The sequence below is a fragment of the Mustelus asterias genome, chromosome 6 (assembly GCF_964213995.1).
Source record: "Mustelus asterias chromosome 6, sMusAst1.hap1.1, whole genome shotgun sequence".
In the NCBI taxonomy this organism is placed as follows: domain Eukaryota; kingdom Metazoa; phylum Chordata; class Chondrichthyes; order Carcharhiniformes; family Triakidae; genus Mustelus; species Mustelus asterias.
The window spans coordinates 88,053,119-88,074,137 of NC_135806.1; positions in this window are offsets into that span (position 1 = coordinate 88,053,119).

Here is a 21,019-nt window from a genome sequence, read left to right on the forward strand (position 1 = left end):
TACTTTTGAGGACTTTCTTTAGAAACACTCATGTTATCTTCTCTTAAAGATAAAACCTGTTGAATTGGGGAAACCAATAAGACAAGACAAGATTGTGCATTCAGTGCTCAAGTTAATCACTGATCCAGCTCCTCCAATCACAGGTTCCATCCCTCCTGCGCTTGCCACTCCTACAGAGACAGAGGGCGGGATTTTCCAGCCGTGCTCGCCTCAAAACCAGAAAATCCCACCCGAGGTCAATAGACCGTTGCATGTTCCGCCCACCGTGGCAGGCGGAACAGGAAAATTCCCCCCAGAATCTCTGATTACAGGAGTAGTAAATGTGGGAGAGTGGGAATCCGTGATTGGAGGAGCAGGAACATTTATTCTGGTCATTCCTGCTGGCCATCATGCTGCGCGAAGTGATTTGTGACAACATCTTCTGGGAGGCTGAGGCGAAGAAATGGAAAATGAAAGAACGGGAGGGAGTCTCCGTCAGTAACGAGGATGGAGCAGGGCTAGGCAGGTTGTCACTCAGCCTCGTGCTAGGTCAGACACAGTTGTCGTCTGTATCTGTGACATGAATCATTGCCAGGGAACTGGAACTTTGCTTCTTGGTGATGCAGAGTTATCTTGAATGAGGTGAGTGAGTGCTGTGTCAGTATGTCTGGAGAGGGAGGAGAAAGCTTAGGCAGCAACAAGTGAATGGGACCATCCTCTTTCCTCCTCCCCTCTTTCCTTCCCTCCCTCTCTCCCTCTTTCCTTTCTACAACCCTCCAATAACGAAACAATGTGAGCTGCATCATGAGGACTTTCTTTTTTAAACAGAACAGATGGTCAAAATATTTAAAAGAAAACCAAAAGGATTTTCTTTCAATCTGGGTTGTAAATTGTTGTGGGGTGAATTGAGATGGCCGGCACTGTCTTTAACTGCAGACAATACATAACTCATGAGGCAGATATCTCTGAATAAAGACGTAACATTTAATTAAAACAACACACAACAAGCAGCTGCTTGGAGATCACCAAAAGGGTTAAGGAGCTCTGGAATAGAGTGACAGAACCTTTCCAATGGATCTAATGATTACAATCAAAGACAAATCAATTATCGATTTTCTTATCGATCATTCCCGCCTCATATTAGTTTAAAATCAATTACATTTAGTGAACATACATTAATAATAATTCCTGACAAGTAACTTAGCCAATCGCATTTTGCCATCTGGCCTAATGATATCTTATTCGTCCATTTAATCCGGGACGCTGACTCCCATCTTGGCTGAGCTCACTTCCCTGTTGCTATGTAACTGTGGATGCTCAACATAGAGGTCAAAGTGAATATTTCCACAGCCTCATTGCCAAAACTGGATAAACACATGATCCTGCATCCAGGTACATATCTATTCTATGTCTAGACAATAATTGTCCCTATTCATAAAGCTGCAAAATGTGTTCTCTCTCCAGAAACTTTCGGATATGAATTCTGCTAACTACCCGGGTTCCCAGGCCTTTGGCTCTGAACCCTTTGCCTTTACCATCATTCCTTGCAGTAACTTCCTTTTGGCTGAAATGAACAACAATTCATTCAATACTTAAAATACATTTAAAATATCAATATATAATTTTTAAAATCATAATCATACAGAGGGACATAGATAGGATGCAAGACTGGGCGGAGAAGTGGCAGATGGACTTCAACCCAGATAAATGCGTCGTGGTCCATTTTGGTAGGACAAATGGGATGAAGGAGTACGGTAGAGGATCAGAAGGACCTTGGGGTCCGGGTCCATAGGACGCTAAAATCGGCCCCGCAGGTGGAGGAGGTGGTTAAGAAGGCGTATAGTGTACTGGCCGTTATCAATCGAGGGATTGAGTTTAGGAGTCCGGGGATAATGATGCAGCTATATAAGACCCTCGTCAGACCCCACTTGGAGTACTGTGCTCAGTTCTGGTCGCCTCACTATGGGAAGGATGTGGAAAAGATTGAAAGGGTGCAGAGGAGATTTACAAGGATGTTGCCTGGATTGACTGGCATGCCTTATGAGGATAGGCTGAGGGAGCTCGGTCTTTTCTCCTTGGAGAGACAAAGGATGGGAGGAGACCTAATAGAGGTGTATAAGATGTTGAGAGGCATAGATCGGGTGGACTCTCAGAGGCTTTTTCCCAGGGTGGAAATGTCTGCTACGAGAGGACACAGGTTTAAGGTGCTGGGGGGTAGGTACAGGGGAGATGTTAGGGGTAAGTTTTTCACACAGAGGGTGGTGGGCGAGTGGAATCGGCTGCCGTCAGTGGTTGTGGAGGTGAACTCAATAGGGTCTTTTAAGAGACTCCTGGATGAGTACATGGAGCTTAATGGGATGGAGGGTTATAGGTAGGTCTAGAAGGTAGGGATGTGTTCGGCACAACTTGTGGGCCGAAGGGCCTGTTTGTGCTGTAGTTTTTTCTATGTTTCTATAATTATTTGCTTAATTCTCTTATTGCATCCACATATGTGTAAATTATTTGTCTCATTATCTTATTAACTTTGTTTCAAGAATCATTTAACTCTTTGCTGGTAGTGCTGTCAGGACCTTATGTATTCTGTCTAAAACTTTATTAGCTGGTTAATAATTTTGCTCTTCACAAACATTGAATCTTTCCCACAAATATGAATCTACTGTTACCATGTACAAATGATGCAATGTGCAGGACATGTTAGTGAGGAATAAGGCTGTCACCTGAATCGATGGGGGCGATTCTCTGGGGGCACTAGTCCCAGCTGGGATTCCTGATGGCCTGTTTAATCGGACCTGAGAGTCAAATTACAAATTTCGCCAGGTGTCAAAACTGTGGTGAGTCTCTCAGCCCTCTGTGCCTGGCCAGATAAATTTTAATGTAATGAACAGGCTGGAAGCCTGATTCTGTGTCCTCTTGGGATGCTCCCACCCCCACCCCGCCCAACGCAGGTGCCAATTCGTCCTGATCCTGACAATTAGGGACTTGGCACCACGGATTCCGACGGGGGTGCAAGGGGTAAGTACCTCCTCCAACTGTGCCTATGGGCTCTTGTGCCACTGCCAAGCTGCAGAGGGGGGACCTTCAAGGGACCTGGGGTTTGTTGGGAGGGGGGGCTCAGGATGGGGGCAAGGGCTCTCCCTCAGGATGCGACTCTCATGACTGGACTTCCTGTTGTCCTGGAAAATGTGGAAATCACTCTCAGGATGGTGATTTCAGGCACCTTCCTGCTAAAAATATTTATTGTCTGTGTTCTGTAAAACCTTTGAAGTAGCCTGGTCTCATTAAAATCCATGCCCCCTGAACACCTGGAAGCCTTCAAAATCACAGCAGCACTCTATTTCACAGTAAGGATTGCCCTTGGTTGGTTTCAGAAGCCTCAGGTGTTACCAGACCTCTTAGAGATGTTTTGATTGACAGATCATTCAATCTCACTGGTGAGATCCCCTTGCTTTCTCTCATGAGTCCCAGCAGCTCTGCAACCTTTTGAAGTGCTTTGATGGACAGGAACATTCAATTTCACTTGAGAGATCCTGTTGCTTTCTTTCATAAACCCCAGCTGCTCTGAAACCTTTGTAACCACTGTGTATTCTAAAAAAAATCCATCAGCTTTGAGCTTTTTATTCTGGTCTTCCAATTTAGGTTTATCAAATTAAAAAAAAAATGTTTATTTAACAATAAACTTTCAACCAACTACATCAATTTCCAACAGTCCTATTGGAAGCTGTTTGCTCTCATGAATGTAAATGTTGCTGTGTTTTTAATAGAAATCAGTTATTAAGCTGTCTCAAGACAGTTGGAGTAACAGCAGAGATTATTCAGCAGTTGAAAGGAATGTAAGCTGGTCCGGAAAGAGCAAAGTACCCCAAATCCCAAGGAATTTGTGAAGCTAAAGAAGATTACAAAATATTACAAGCCACTGGAGGACTGAACAATATTGGGGCAAGTGTGGATTAGAGACTGCCTCTTCATCATTAATATATTTCTGGACATCAATGTAAGCACTTCAGAGAAACTACTATGTACAAACATTTTGAAATCATGCTGTATAATACTAGTAATGAACATTTGGCGCATACAAAATAAATCTGTTCACCCCCTTGTTGATATAACGAAGGGATTTCAGAAATTTATGTTAAGGAGCTCTTTACTAATATTGTGCTGCACCAGTTAGCTCATTGAGTGCTCCTGTATCGCACTTTAAAATCAAAATTAATGAGGTTAAGATTTCAAAATTAATAACAAGTACAACATGTATTTCTACAGCACGTTTAATGTGGGAGGATATCCAAAGATACTTCACGAAGATTTAACTAGACAAAAATGGATACTGTGCTTAAGGAAGAGATCAAAGACATGGGCTGATCTTAACAAAAAAGCTCGAAATACTGAATGAGCATGAAAATGGGAGAGGGTTGCATCCATTTTTTCAGTGAGCTCCCATACACTATCTCATGGCACTTAGAACAAAAAAATCCCAAATGCAATTCTCGCCAGTAGGGGGACTGGACGGAGTCTATTCATGCTGGGAAGCCAGTTGCAGACTGCTAGAGAGTGTATAGAGGATACACAAGACTACATAGTACACTGGGAATCTGTCACTCCTCCACCACCCCCACCGCCCCCCCCCCCCCCACCCCCCCCACCCCCCCCCCCCCCCCCCCCCGGAAATCGCACCTTCACTCCCTGATCCCACCCCCAATCATGGACCCCCTCCAATTAACACCCCTGATCATGTGCCTCCCCCCCAGCTGATTGCTGCCCCCGATTCCCCTCCTACCAATCACCGCCCCCATTCACCACCCCCAGAACGTCAACACCCTCATGATCCCAACGCAGAGTACGCAGCTCCCAGTGTCATTCCCCGCCCCCCACCGCTCCCCTCAGGCCCCATTCTCCATTTAGGCCCTGCCATTCCCCTTGGGCCCCAACCCTTGGTGTTCCCCAGTGCCTGGTGGGCAGTGCTTGGGTGCCCAGTGGGCAGTGCCTGGGTGCCAGGCTGGCCTAACCAAGATCCCAAGGGGAACTGCCTGTCCCTGACCCCAACCACCCGGTGGGGCCTTCAATGGTCTCCGGTCCAACTGACAAGGCCATCAAGTTAGGTCTCAATTGGTAGGGGACAATATGTGATCTTCACCTGTGAGGACCTCCACCAGTGAGGCCGTTAAGGCCAATAATTGCTTTCACTAATAACATTTAAATTAGATATTAAATATTTAAAAGGCTGTTCACACAGGAAGAACAGGGCCGGTTATATCATGGAATCCCTACAGTGCAGGAAGAGGCCATTCGGCCCATTGAACCTGCACCAACACCAATTGCACCCAGGCCCTATCCCCTTAACCCCATGCATTTACTCTGCTAGTCCCCCTGAGACTAAGGGGCAATTTAGCATGGCCAATTCACCAAACCCACACATCTTTGGAGTGTGGGAGGAAGCCGGAGCACCTGGAGTGGCAGCAGTGCCAACCACTGTGCGAGAGGCAAGAAACCAGACGAGAAGTTGATTTTACACCTCTCACATGATCTTACAGGCTCGCCACACTGATTGACCGGCATTACAAGCTGGTAAGATCATCCTTATGGAGTTGAAGGAGAGTCTTAAAGGAGGATAGGGTGACAGAGAGGTAGAAGAGTTTAGGGAGTGAATTTCAGACTGTGATGTTTGAAGGCATTTCCATGAAAGGTGAATGGAATACACCAAAACTCAAAGGAAAGCATGAGTTGGGAGTAGGGTTACTATGGCTGAAGGAGTTACTGCAAAAGACAGGATGATGTAAACATGACAATGAGTATTTTAAATTTGAGGCATTGGGTGGTCAATGCCGGCCAGAAAGCACGGCATTGCTAGATGAGATTGTCCTGATGTGGGATAGAATATGGGCATGGATTTGGATGAGCTGAGGTTTAGAGAGAATGTAGGACAGTGGGCCCGCTAGGTGAGAACTGGAGTAGTTAAGTTTGGAAGTGATAACGAAAGGGTTAAGGAGTTTATCAATAGATAGACTGAGTGAGGGTAGAAGTAGAGGGCTTTAGTAATTGAAGCTTGTAATCTTGTCTCAGGGTTGAGTAGGAAGCGAGTATTGTGAACATAGAAACATAAAGATAGGAGCAGGAGGAGGCCATTTGGCCCTTCGATTCTGCTCCACCATTCATCACGATCATGGCTGATTGTCCAACTCAACAGCCGAATCCTGCTTTCTCCCCATAACCTTTGATCCCATTCACCCCAAGTGCTATATCCAGCCGCTTCTTGAAATACATTCAATGTTTTAGCATCAACTACTTCCTGTGATGATGAATTCCACAGGCTCATCACTCTTTGGGTGAAGAAATGTCGCTTCATCTCCGTCCTAAATGGTCTACCCCGAATCCTCAGACTGTGGCCCCTGGTTCTGGACTCCCACATCATCAGGAATATCCTCCCTGCATCTACTCTGTCTAATCCTGTTAGAATTTTATGAGTTTCTATGAGGTCCCTTCATTCGTATGGACTCCGGTGGAAACAATTTTAACGTAGTCAATTTCTCATCATACATCATTCCCGCCATCCCCGGAATCAGTTTGGTAAACCTTCGCTGCACTCCCTTGAGAGCAAGAACATCCTTCCTCAGAAAAGGAGACCAAAACTGCACACAATACGCTAGGTGTGGCCTCACCAAGGCCCTGTATAATTGCAACAACACATTCCTGCTCCTGTACTAAACCTCTCGCAATGAAGGCCAACATGCCATTTGCCTTCTTTACCGCCTGCTGCACCTACATGCTTACCTTCAGTGACTGGTGCACAAGGACACCCAGGTCCCGCTGCACACTCTCCTCTCCCAATTTACAGCCATTCAGGTAGCAATCTGCCTTATTGTTTTTGCTTCCAAACAATGTGGTTCAGTCTGAGATTAAAAAGGGGAGGATGATAAAAATAGGTGGAGCATAAGAAGCGATGTAAAAGGCAAAGGGAATGGTAATGATAGTATTGAAAGTAACAAAGCATTGGTTCAGAATAGGTGTGAATAGCAGAATTAAGGTCAGTGTTGACTGAAAGCAAAATAGCAGAATGTGTGAAAAGATTAAGACGGGATGAGAAACTTCAGCTATGAAGATAGAATGGAGAAGTTGGGACTCCTTGGAGAAGGCTGAGAGTAAATGTTCAAAATCACTTGGACAAAGCAGATAGGGTGAAACTGTTCCCAAGGGCTGAAACATCAAAAACTAGAGAGCACCAATTTGAGGTAATTAGTAAAAGAAGGGAAAGTAATATGAGAAAAAAACTTTTCACACAGTGAGTTGTTGGGGTGTGGAATGCACTGCCTGAGAGCGTGGGAGAGGCAGGTTCAATCAAGGCATTCAAGAGGGAGTTAGTTGATTATTTAGAAAGAAACAATCTGCAGGATTATGGGAGGAGGCAGGAGAATGGCTGTCACTGAAATGCTTATTTGGAGATCTGGTATAGAGACAATGTGCCTCCTTCTGCACTGTAACAATTTTGTGATTCTGTGAGCAGGGTTTTGAATGAATCATGGTCATAGTTATAGAAGATGTTCTTTGTCATTTTGATTAAGTCTTTCCCATTGTTGTGGCAAAGGATGGAATCTTGATTAGACAGAGTCAATATGGGGTTATAGGAAAAGCAGGCGTAAACTTGGGTGATAACAACAAGGAGTCATTTCAGGATATCAGGGATAAAATTGTAATATTAATTGAAAAGCTGTTGATCTATTTGAAGCGAACCATAATCGTGTCCATCTGGGTGGTTGCCATTTCAATTCACCCAGCGTGGTCTCATGCTCACATTCTGTTCCCGGCCTGTTACAACACTGCAGTGAAGTGCAACCCAAGCTGGAGGAACAGTATCTCATCTTCTAAATGGTCACTTTACAGCCTTCGAAATTCAATATTAAGTTCAACAACTTTAGGTCATGAACTCTTCTCCTTCACGTTTAAATGTTTCTCTCCCCAAGGGCCAGTCTGTATCTTATTCTTATGTTTTTACTTTCAGATAACACTGACCTTTATTCTGCTATTCACACATTCTGCTCTTTTGGTTTCAACTAACACTGACATTTATTCTGCTATTTATACATTCTGCTACTTTGCTTTCAGTCAACACTGACCTTTATTCTGCTATTCACACCTATTCTAAACCAAATGCTTTGTTGTTTTCAATACTACCATTACCATCCCGTTTACCTTTTATTCCATGAAATCTTTTTCATTTAATCTCTCCCAACCTTTAACCCTGACCTTTGCTTTTGCTCCACTTGCCCCTCCCCCATTTTCAACAGCATAGACCAATCAAATTCTGAAGAAACGTTATCAAGGATTTGAAACATTAATTCTGTTTCTTTCTCCACAGATGCTGCTAGATCTGCCGGGTTTTTCTTGCAGTTTTTGTTTTACTTATACCAGTATCATTGCAATGATCAGACAAATCAATTATGTAAATCTCAGATCTCTATATTTTTGTTAATGTTACATAGAATATGGAAAGAATGTACAGCACACGGGGGCAGATGGAAAATAGAATGTGGAACTCAAGACAAACAGATCAGCCATGATCTTACTGAATGGGAGAGCAGGCTCGAGGGGCCACATGGCCTACTTCTGCTCCTATGTCATATGTTCATATAAGAGGCCATTCAGCCCAATTAAGCCATTCGCGCATTTATGCTTCACTTGTGCTTCCTCGCATCCTTCTCCAATCCTGTATTCCTTTCTCCCTCACATGCTTTTCTAGCTTTCCCTAAAGCGCATTTACACCTTTCGCCCCAGCTGCTGAGTGTGGTAGCAGCAATTGATGAGAAAAACAATTCTTCTGACTTCTCTGTTGGATTTCTTGGTGACTATCATATGTTGATTGTCTCTGGATCTGATCTTTCCCATAAGAAAAGTTCTATTGTATAATCTCTCAAAACGTTGAATAATTTTAAAGACATCTATTAGGTCACCTGTCAGTCTTCACTTTTCACGATGTTTATCATTCCTATTAGGCACAACCTTACAGTATTATCCTCGTAAGAATGTTTGCACCATTTCCAGGGTCTGGATTTTCTTTGTGGAATACAGTGAGCACAAATCTACACAGCCCTCCAAGCATGATCTAAACAAGGTTCGATACGAGTTTAGCATAAGTTAACTGCTTTTCAATTCAACCCCTCTAGATATAAACCCTGATGCTTGGTTGGACTTTTATGGCCTTATTTATCATGTCTTCATGTCATTAATCTTAATGAAACTCCAAAATCAATAAAAGACCCATACTTAATTCTGCTAGGAGAGGCCTTCCCCAGCTGTTAATGAAATATTAGATTCTGAAAGGTTAGATTCCTCATGAAGTAAGCAATTCCAGCCAAGAATGGAGGGTAGGAGATAACAGTAGAAAGGAAGATTCGCACTGTTACTCATTACTCTCATCCTGTGACATGAACATCTGTTTTGGTTAAATAGTGATTTTAAATCAAAGCTGGAAACATGAATTGAACATTTAAAAGCAGTGACTTTTTAGATGCAGACTGAAGGTAATTTGAGCTGGAAGCTAAAAGATGGCTGCTCCACATTGCATCACCGTACATTCCACATTCCAATCCATTGGGATGGAGAGAATATGTCTGCGAAGTCCCATCAAGGACAAGGGGTGAAATGTTATGGCAACAGGATTTTCTGGTCCCATCGAGGGACGCTTATTCCAAGGGGTGTTGTCTGCTTTTTGGTGAAGGCCAAATATTTGGCGTGTAGTGCCAATGTCTGAATGCCACAGTCGGTCCTTTATATGTGCAAAAAAAGGCTTACTGTCTGCCTTTAGCCCTCAATACAAGATTTGTTTGCATTGGAGCAGCCAGGGCCAGTGCCAGCGGCACTAAGGAAAACTAAGCTACCAAAAGTTCTAATAGGATCTGATGTTAAGCTATAACTAAAAAGTTTTAAAAATATATTAACCTGAATGCACAGCAGGATTGCTCCTTTTGATCCCACGTGAAAAGAACGTAAGCTGTCACCATCCCCAATAACCACTCCTGTCCAATCTCTTGATTGTCTCTGCCTTTCTGGTCAACTCTTTTCCACAGTTACCTGAAGAGTGCTGTGCCACTGTGGCTGCCCAATCATAAGTTGTGGAATTATTAAGTTAGAATCATAGAAACCCCACAGTGCAGAAGGAGACCATTTGGCCCATCGAGTCTGCACTGACCACAATCCCACCCAGGCCCTACCCCCATATATTTACCCGCTAGTCCCTCTAACCTACGCATTTTAGGATTCTAAGGGGCAATTTTTAACCTGGCCAATCAACCTAACCCGCACATCTTTGGACTGTGGGAGGAAACCGGAGCACCCGGAGGAAACCCACGCAGACACGAGGAGAATGTGCAAACTCCACACAGACAGTGACCCGAGCCGGGAATCGAACCCGGGACCATGGAGCTGTGAAGCAGCAGTGCTAACCACTGTGCTACCGTGGTCCTACTCCCCTACTCTCTCCCTGTAGGCTGATGAATGGTTTTTCTTCATGTACTTTGCCTTTTGAAAACCATAATTGAATTCCCCTCAACCATCATCTCAGGCAGTACAATCCTAGTCCTAAACACTCATTGCAAAAAAAGGGATGTAATTTAGCAGGTACATTAGCTGTGGGTGCAAATCCGATAATTGCTGCTAAATATTGCATAAGGCAAAAAATAGGACTTGCACCAGCGAGATAACATAATTAAATTTTGCATTCAGTTTGAGGGTGAGAAGAATGGTTCTAATATTAATATTTTAAATTTAAATAAATAATAAATAAATTAATTAATTAAATAATGTAATGTTAGCAAGACAGAGCTGGTTAAAATGAACTGGGGAGTTAGGTTAAAGAGTATAATTCCAGCAATGCAGTGGCAGATATTTAAGGAGATATGTCACAACATTTGGCAAAAATACATTCCAGTGAGTAAGAAAAACTCTCAAACAAGGCTGTACCATAGGCTAACTGAGGAAGTGAAAGGTAAATTGAAAGAAAATTTGTACAATTCTGCAAATATTTGTGATAGGTTAGAAGATTGGATATAATCTAAAAACCAGCAAAGAATGACTAAAAGAAAAATGAGAGAATGCTAGGAAATGGCTCTGTGAGGACATTATTCTGAATTCTGTTGAGGCACAATTCAATCTATACAGATTCCACCTCCCCCAGTGTCGTTCCAATGTCCCTGAAATTCAGAGTGCTCACTCTTACATCATCTCTCCAGCCATGTAGGCAGCTGTTCTATCTTTATATTTATAAACTCACTGGCACATGGCACTGGAATGATGAAGGTCTAGTTTCTTAGTCCCTATAATAGCTCTCTAAAAAGGACCTCATCCTTCCTTTCACTCATATTATTGACACTGTTGTGTCACACAGCCTCTGACTGTTTACCCTTTCCCTCAGAATGTTCCACTACTATTCAGTGACATCCTGGACCCAGAAACCAAGGAGGCAACATACTATCTTGAAATCACTGTGGGCTCCTGTGGGCTCCGGAACACTTGTCAATTTCCTTACCTATGGAATCCCCTGTCACATTTGCTTTTCCAAACTCCCTCCTCCACCTTTTGCACAGCTGAGTTGACCATGGTACTGTGGACTTGGCCTTGGCTGCACTCCCCCAGAACTGAAAACTAGTTGGAGACCAAGATGAACTCAGTGATCTCCTGCATTACCTCCCTGTTGCTCTTTGACCACCTGGACATTGCACATTCCCTCTCTGCCTGCACATTCTTAGGCTGCAGGGTGACCATCTTATCTGTGTAGGTCTCAACCTTGTCAGCAGCAGTGACTTCAGTTGCCGCTTAAGTTCTGAAATCTGGAATTAAAGACCCTTCCAAGATTTATTGCACATGCGGTTGTCCAGAACATGAAAAGTGTCCTTGAGTTCCAACATATCACAGGATGTGCACTCCATGAGTCTGAGATACCCTGTTATGCTTCTTTTTACTTGGCTACTTATGAAATTAAGAGAAATAAACTTGAGACTTATACAAACCAGCTACTCATCAATCAACTCCTTGCCTTGTGCTGATGTCTTATAGGCAGGTTAACTTAAACATTATAGCTTAGCTTATTTAATGAAAAATTCTTGAATGTTACTATCCCATTTGTTTTTAACTATCCTGCTTGAATGTAATTTTAACTTTATCCTCCTAGATCTGATTGACAAATTAATAATGTGGTCTTCAAACTCGTTTCACTGCTAGTTTACCTGCTACTCGGCACTGTTGATTGACGATATGAAAATAATGTTCAAGCTGCAATTTTGAGTGTTTCAGGATTAATCATTCAGAATTGTTTCCTGTGACTTTCATTTGTCCAAAAATGTGTGCACTGAATTTCTATCTCCTGGATGGTGCCTGAAAAGAGCCAGAGGATTTTTGATTGTCACTGAGGGGCGGCATGGTAGCACAGTGGTTAGCACTGCTGCTTCACAGCTCCAGGGTCTCGGGTTCGATTCCCGGTTCGGGCCACTGTCTGTGTGGAGTTTGCACATTCTCTTCGTGTCTGCGTGGGTTTCCTCCGGGTGCTCCGGTTTCCTCCCACAGTCCAAAGATGTGCGGGTTAGGTTGATTGGCCAGGAAAAAAATTGTCCCTTAGAGTCCTGGGATGCGTAGGTTAGAGGGATTAGCGGGTAAAATGTGTGGGGGTAGGGCCTGGGTGGGATTGTGGTCGGTGCAGACTCGATGGGCCGAATGGCCTCCTTCTGCACTGTAGGGTTTCTATGTTTCTATGATGGAGTTGTCCTGGTTTTTCTGGTTGCAGGAACTGGCAACGGTTAGTGACTACCTCTGTGCTGAGCCTATCTCTTCTATGTCACAGCTGGAGTAAGATGTTTGATCAGGTCTGCTAAATGTTGAACAAGTTTAACAAATATTTCAGTTGAAAAATGTGTCATCTTTGTATGTACTTACTGACACCAAAGTATAGTCTTTGGAACCGGATTAGAAATGGCTAAAAATTATATATCATCAAATTTCTCAATTCCTGCAGTATAAACACTAAGATAAACCAATTAATAGGAATGCATATTATTATTTGAATGGGTGCAAATTGAGAGAGGTGGATACACAGTGAGACCTTGGTGTCCTCGTGCATCAGTCACTGAAAGTAAGCGCGCGGTACAGCAGGCAGTAAAGAAAGCAAATGGTATGTTGGCCTTCATAGCAAGAGGATTTGAGTATAGGAATAGAGATGTTTTACTGTGATTGTACAGGGCATTATTGAGGCCACACCTGCATATTGTGTGCAGTTTTGGTGTCCTTATCTGAGGAGGGATGTCCTTGCTATAGAGGGAGTACAGTGAAAGTTTACCAGGCTGGGATGGCAGGTCTGTCATATGCTTCAGTTAGGATTGTATTCATTAGAGTTTAGAAGAGTGAGAGGGGATCTCATAGAAACTTATAAAATTCCAACAGGGTTAGACAGGGGAGATTCAGAAAGAATGTTCCCGATGGTGAGGGAGTCCAGAACTAGGGGTCAAAGTTTGAGGATAAGGGATAAACATTTTAGGACTGAGGTGAGAAGAAATTTCTTCACCCAGAGAGTGGTGAATGTGTGGAATTCATGACCACAGAAAGTAGCTGAGGCCAAAACATTATATGAGTTCAAGAATAAATTAGATATAGCTCTTGGGTCTGAAGAGATCAAGGGATATGGGGGGAAGGTGGGATCAGGATATTGATTTTGATGATCAGCCATGATCAAATTGAATGGCAGAGCAGGCTTGAAGGGCTGAAAGGCCTACTCCTGCTTCTAGTTTCTATGTTTCGATAGCACAAGCACTCTGCACCAATAGGACTCCATTATTTGACAATGTTCAAGCTGCAATTTTGAGTGTGCTTCTGGATTAATCATTCAGGACTGTTTCCTGTGACCCTCTTGCTTTTGTATTTTTTTCTCTGCCACCTTCTTCCGTCGGGAAAAAGATACAAAAGTCTGAGGTCACGTACCAACCGACACAAGAACAGCTTCTTCCCTGCTGCTGTCAGACTTTTGACCTTATAGTAAGTTGATCTTTCTCTACGCCCTAGCTATGACTGTAACACTATATTCTGCACCCTCTCTTTTCCTTCTGTATGTACGGTATGCTCTGTCTGTATAGCGGCAAGAAACAATACTTTTCACTATATACTAATACACGTGACAATAATAAATCAAATCAAATCAAATTAACAATTCCTTGGTAAAGCAGTTAACCCAGAGACAGGAGATCTGAAGATTGAATTGAGATTGAAAAAAACTTCAACCAACTGCTAATTACCTAAAAAGAAAGTTCTTCAAAAAGTCATGTATTACTCATCTATTAATTCCAAATTATTGAACTGTAATTCCACAGAAGCCGGTTTAAGGCTGGTGCTGCCAATGTAAACAGCCATGAATTAAACTCTCATCAGTTGTACTCAGTCTTGTTTTGCTCACCATTCCCAGAATACTGGTCATATTTAATGTTCATCAAGGACTCATGGTTTGCTGCATAGTTAAATACAGTTTGAATCAATGTGCAGCTGAAAGCATTCACCATCAACACAAAATGTGTACTCTGACTGCCCTTTGGGTTGGGTCCAAACTGTAAAAAGTGCTGGTGACTGAAAATTGAATGTGACTCCAATGCGACAGTTGTCATAACATTGTGTTTAATTGGTATAATGATGATAGATGTTCACATGTATTCCTGGAGTTTTCATACTAATCAAAGAATGATTTTAACTAAATGCACTGACCTGAATGGATTTAATGAAATTTTGCATTTAATCAAATAAAATTTAATTGATATCAAAATGTTAATGTAAAAGTGAAATGCTGAACATATGTTTTACCTACAGATATGAGGTTAGACTCAAAATTTTAAATGTATCAAATTTTTATCCAATCTTCTTTATAGATAGGCACCAACTATTTGTACAGTTAAAATAGCCTCGGCGGGGAAATCAATCAGCTCAAACTTATTTTTGTGTCAGTTCTATTTTTGCCTGGAGCAGATCGCAAGCTTAGATGATAGGTTGGGATGCAAAAGGATTTCAAGACCATTTTATCACATCCTTCCGGAGTACTTATTGTCTTTGTTTAAGCTTATAAACAGGACTTGACTCAACCAAGCTCCCTGACAGTCTGTTCCAGATATTAACCATTCTCTGTGACAGGAGGTACATCCTGATAGCTGTCTTAAATTTATCCATCAACGCATGAGCCTGTACCTTCTTGTCCCATTGCCCTTGGAGCTGCAAGTATTGTTTTCATTTCATTTTCACTTCCTTGTTAAGTAACTTACAGTTATTCTCAAATTTGAGTGACCTCCACACTGTCTACCCAAGCCCTAATTTTAATTGAGGTCAGGAATTGTGTGTGTAGGGTTTGAATTGGATGACAATCTGTCTGTCCCTCCCTCCCTCCCCGCTCTAAAGCATGAGAATGGAGAGATTCTACAACAGTTGGCCACATTTGAAAACTCCAATACTGATTCCTACTTAGCAAGTGGGAACGCCTGTAACAGCTCTGGGTCAGGAGTGGATACACAAGAGTCGGAGTGTGTGAGGGTGTGTCAAGTTGCTATCAAAAACATTTGGAACACTCCCAGAAAGTAAGTGAGGAAATAGTTTGGCGGTTGGGTGGTGATAGAGGGGAAATCAGTAATGTTCTCAATCAGGGCAGAGGCATAAGACAGGGATAGACAAGACTCAAGGGTAAAATATTCAAAACATTCAATTTTCAAGTACGGTGATCTTGATGTGCAATTATCTTGCAACCAATTCCATTGAGGCAACTAACAGAAAACTACACGTTGCCTTCTCATTTCAGTGACTGTAGTGTGCTGCTTACTATGTAAGGTGTTGCTGACCGCCCGCAGGCTCCACAGGAGGCCCAGCAGCATTTGTGGCTAGAGCAATGCATTGCTGGTCTGGGTCTCTTAAAGGTTAAGAGGAACTCTAATCCAGCACTAGAAGCTGTGCAACAGTTTCAATAAAGCTTGGCTGGAAGGTAAAGGAAAGCAAATGGAGCAAAAGGCAATGGACACAGTTCCCAGGTTTTTGGATGTGGTGTTGAAGACCTCAGTGTTGGGGTTGGAAAAGGGAGCCAGACACCATTTTGGATTTTGGAAAACCGCCTGAGGTGGGAAGAGAGATGGGAGTTCGTCCCGGAATTTCCTGACTCTGAAGTATTTTTATGGAGGCAGGATAGACAGGGTGATGACTACCCATTGCAAGCGTCAAGTAGCTTATCAACATAGTTAGAAGGCTTATTAAAATCAATGATCAGAGGTTGGTTAGAACTGTCTAGTTGGCTTGTGGGTCGTGTGATGTCCAGAGCATGGAAAATGCCTGAGGAGGGCCTCCCAGTGTCAGGCAGGGTCATGATCAATTGGATGACCCTCTCACAGCTGCCTTTCCTCCATGTAGCTGCAGGCTGTCTGGTGAAAGCACTCCCTCTCTATAATGTTGGTCCCACAGCTGTGGCCATTTCATTTTTAAATGTTTGTAAGAACTGTTGAGAGGGTGCTGCCATCTTGAGTGCTTTCTCTAGCTCCTTTACCTACACCAGTAGAGTGTTGCCCTCTTAGTACTGGAGGTCATCCTATTGGTCCTCCAGTTTTTGGTGCCCACTTGCTGTCCTTAATTGGACAGTGTGTGTGCAGAGGGGATATGAATTGGCCAAGCCATTGAAAATTATGTTGGCTGACTACTTTCAACATGGTGGGTGGAAATTTACAGCTACATCACAGCAGGGGCAAGGCACAAAAGTGTAATAAACCATTCAAATATCCATTGCCCTTGGCGGGACTGGAAAATCCTGTTGGAGGAAGGTGTCATAAACTCTGTCCAAAGGGATGCTCTTGTTAAGGCACGGCTGATGGTAAATGCTGAGCTGCCTAAATCCCAAAGGGAAACTTGAAACAGCTGCTGAAATGGTTTTTGCAATTTGTATGTTATGAGCAAAGGTTCTGAACTCAGAAAATTCTGGGCGAAATCTTGAGCCCATGTTTGCCATTTGTGAGGTTGCCGGCAGGAGCTCAGGGTCTGCAAATCGCAGTTCTCACCAGCGATGTTGGATCTTCCCCACCTCTCGCCAGCGAACGTGCTTTGCATGCATTTGTATGCATTTTAATATCATTGACCCCCCCGTGACGTATCTTGATCCTTGCCAAATCTTCAAACTGCGGCGATGTGTCGTCACATTGGCTCGGTTCTCAACAGGCCCCTGGAACTGCCCCTTGGCACAAGTTGGCACTGCTAGGTTGGCACCATGTGCCAGCTTGCTCTTTGACAGGGATGCCAGGATGTCTGCTAGGCCTTCCAATGTACCAAGCATCTCTGTGGGCCGCCCCCATCGATATTGATGAACCCTGGCAGCAGAACTCAATTGGAGCTTCGCTCTTTGGGGATAGAGCACATGTACCATCCTTTTCTTTCAACCTAGCTGTTGTTTAGTTGTGCCCGGTTACTCACCATGTGCTCATCTTTACTCTGTACTACCCTGTCATCGTGCCAGCATCTGAGCTGCTGGCTGTAATTATCAGGTGACATGAAGGTGCTTTGTCGTCAGAGATTTGCCTTTTCCATTCATGGTGAGGTTTCACTAATTGGATAGGTGGCATTTCTTGGGTATGCGAAAGTAGAAATGCAAAAGTTGGGGTTTGATTTGGTATCTCTTGTCAATCAGCAGCCAGCCTCAGGTTCTTTGTGGTGAGCCAAAGATGATGGTTTTGGCTGATTGGTACAGAGTGAATTTTCCATGCTGTTACCAAGTGTGCAACCTGACACACCAACTAGATGTTAATGGAGTGTTAGGCCTTCTGGTTTTGGTACATCTCCCCATTAACATGTAGGGACTGCAAAGACATGTGCTCTCCTCCTGCTTCTCTCTGGTCAATGAGAAGATGGTGAAGACCCTTTCCTTCTATACAGGGCTCTGTCACCTCCTGGATTCAATGATGGGTAGTTAGGCAATGACCTGTGAGATGTTGCTAATGCCACTGCTCCCATCTGGAAGGAACCACTGCTGTAGAAAATTATGTGATCATGACGGCCACCATCCTCTCCCTGCTGTGTGGATGCAGGTCAATGTAAGATAATAAGAAGTAGGAGCAGGGGTAGGTAATTCAGCCCCTCAAGCCTGCTCCACCATTCAATATGATCTCATCTAAGCCTCATCTCCATCTACCTCCCCATAACTCTTCATCCATTAAAAACCTATTTATCGCCTCCTGAAATTTATTTAGTGTTCTGGCATCCACTGCACTCTGGGGTAGAGAATTCCAGATTCATGACCCTTTGAGTGAAATAATTACTCCTCAATTCTGTTTTTCATCTGCCACCCTTAGTCTAAACCGTTGTCTGGAAGAGGCACCCAGCTCAATGACCACCTCCTTGGTGAAATGAAAGTGCCTCACACACTGTTCCTGGATACGTGGTGGGAGGAGATCTGCTCCCTTAAAACCTGTGTGCAACCTTCTCAAGTTTCTCCTCTTTCACAGCTTGCCCTCTCCGCTGCCTTCTCCATTTCCAAATTATGCTGCAGCTCAAGAGAAATTACAAATACAAATCCTATTCCTGAAGCAGGCTTTCAGCGGGCGGGGGAGGTCTTGTAACTCCTTCCCTGACCTCTTTGTCAAGATCCTGCGCAACTCCATTGTAAATACAAAATGTTTGCAAAACTCTGCCAGTAACACAGGTCACAGTGCTTCCAGTAACACCACACCAGCTAAAGAAAGTCAAAGGCACCTCACTGGGAAGTTGGATGGTTAACCCTTTCACCACCACTATTTGGGTTGGGCAGAGTGGTGGCATGGGTTCCTCATGCAGCTTAATGCATTTTCTGCCAGCTCTGCTTAAGGGAAGGCATTAACTGGACCTGCACTATCCAGCGTGGAAGATCAACACCTAGTTAAGTTTAGAGGCTGTTTAAGATTACAATCTGCCCACTCTGCATGCTTCAGGAACATGTAAGTCATGTCCCTGCTACGGTCCTTGCAGACGGGGCATACCAGGGGTGGCTAGAAGTATCTTGGTTGACATTTTTGCAGTATTAGCCTTCTATAGTGTAAGCACCAGTGGCACAATTTGACACCCATTGTCTCCTTGTTGGGTCCAAAGAGAATCTTTATCTTGTAAAAGTCTTAAAAAGTATTTAACAAAGTTACCAGGACGTGACCAGGCTGTTGCCTGCTGCCTGGTTTTGCAGGTGGGTTTGAGACTGCGGGTGCACGTTCCAGTGACATAATTGATGCGCGACTTCACTTTGTAATTGAGGTCCCTGTTACCTTAGGTTGAGGGCAACCATCCCACGCCTGATTCAGATAAGGTGGTGAGGTGCGCTAATGCAGTGTAAGAACCTCTGCCCTCTTAATCCCTTCTCTCATTTGCACCATCCATTTCTGTGAACTGGGATTGGTGGCATGATGTGAAAGAATAGAAGGATAGGGTCATTCAGGTTCACAGGACAGCAAACACAGCATCTCAAGTAAATTAAGCCATAAAAAAGCAAATGGATGAGGGTTTTACAACAAAAATAAAAAATTAAAATGTGATGGTGAATCTTATAAAACAGTTCGACCACATGGTGTGGTTTTTAATAAATAAAGTTTTTTTTTGGCTTTATATTAAGAAGGAGGCACCCTTCTTATAGAGATTCATTAAGATGCTGCCTGGTGTGTGGAAATACAGTTATCTAGCAAGACTGAAATGCTGGGGCTATTCTGTTACAGCAGAGTCCTATAAAAGGACTGGGAAATTATGCAACAGTTTTAGAAACTGAAATAGTTTCAGTCCCTTTCCTAAAGCTTGTTGGTTTGTGTACTCGGTGCACCTCCAGATTTCTTGACAACTGGAGGTGTGGGAGTAGGAGGGGGTTGAGAATGGGAGGTGACAATCGAACTTTCCCAGAGAGCTTCAGTCGTGCTGTGGAGCCAGGAGCAGCATCCCAGCTCCCTCTGGCTACACATGAAGTTGAGTTTAAAAGAAGATCGTTACTTTTTCTGAATGGCCTCCTGTGGACCACTTAAGGACATCTTGGGCCAGATTTCTTTTGTGATCCCACCCAAAATTAAATGGCAAAAATGGGGCATGATGGTATATTTGGGCAGTGAGCACCCCTGTCTGTTCAGTTGATAAATCTGATGTGGCAAAAATGGGAATCTTGAACAGTTGATGTCTTCTAGTTTAGTGAGTGGATATGGCTGAAAAACAATCATTTTTATTTTGAAAATTATACACGCATTACGCTAAGCAAAAAAGAAAAATCAATATGTATAGGAAAACAAATGTAGATCTTTAACCAAGTCTTCCTGATTACATCCAAAGGAAGATTTGATTTAATAAATTATTCTGGTTTGACCAAGCTTGTAGAAATCATATTTCACACTCCGTAAGCAGTTTGATCCCCACTGTTACTGATAAATACAGTATATTTTCTAATAAATGAGGTTTTCAATTACACCACAGAGCTTTAGTGAAGTGCATTCTCTGCCAAGAGTGTCTAATTCTACTGTGCTAAATCATTTATAAACCACTTACTGAGCATGTCACAACAAACAATAATCAGCAAAGCAAATAGAACCCTGAACAAATCAATGGAAAATAGTTCCAGTTCCTCCCTTCGCAAGGGCACTGTGCAAGCGCAGCATGTGCCCAAAGTTCATTTCACCTGTTTTAGACTTCAGAATCACCCGAGGAACTTTGCTTCACTCAGCCCTTGCCTCAACTTGTCCGCTGCTGAAATTCACATCCATGATGTTGTTACCTCTATGCTCGATTATTCCAATGTCCTCCTGGCCAGCTTCCCAGATTCAACACTCTGTAAACGTCGAGGCATTCCAAATTGTTGCTGCTCATATTCCAACTCACACCAAGTCCCCTGTGCTCGCCGATTCACTGTTAAATGATGCCTTGACTCTAAAATTCTCATTTTTGTTTTAAATTCCTTCATGACCTTGCTCCTTCCTATCTCTGTTAACTCCTTCAGCTCCATCACTTTCTGAGATATGTGCAGCCCTCTAACTCTTGCCTCTTGAGCGTTTTTCCACCATTGGTGGCTGTTCTTCCAGTT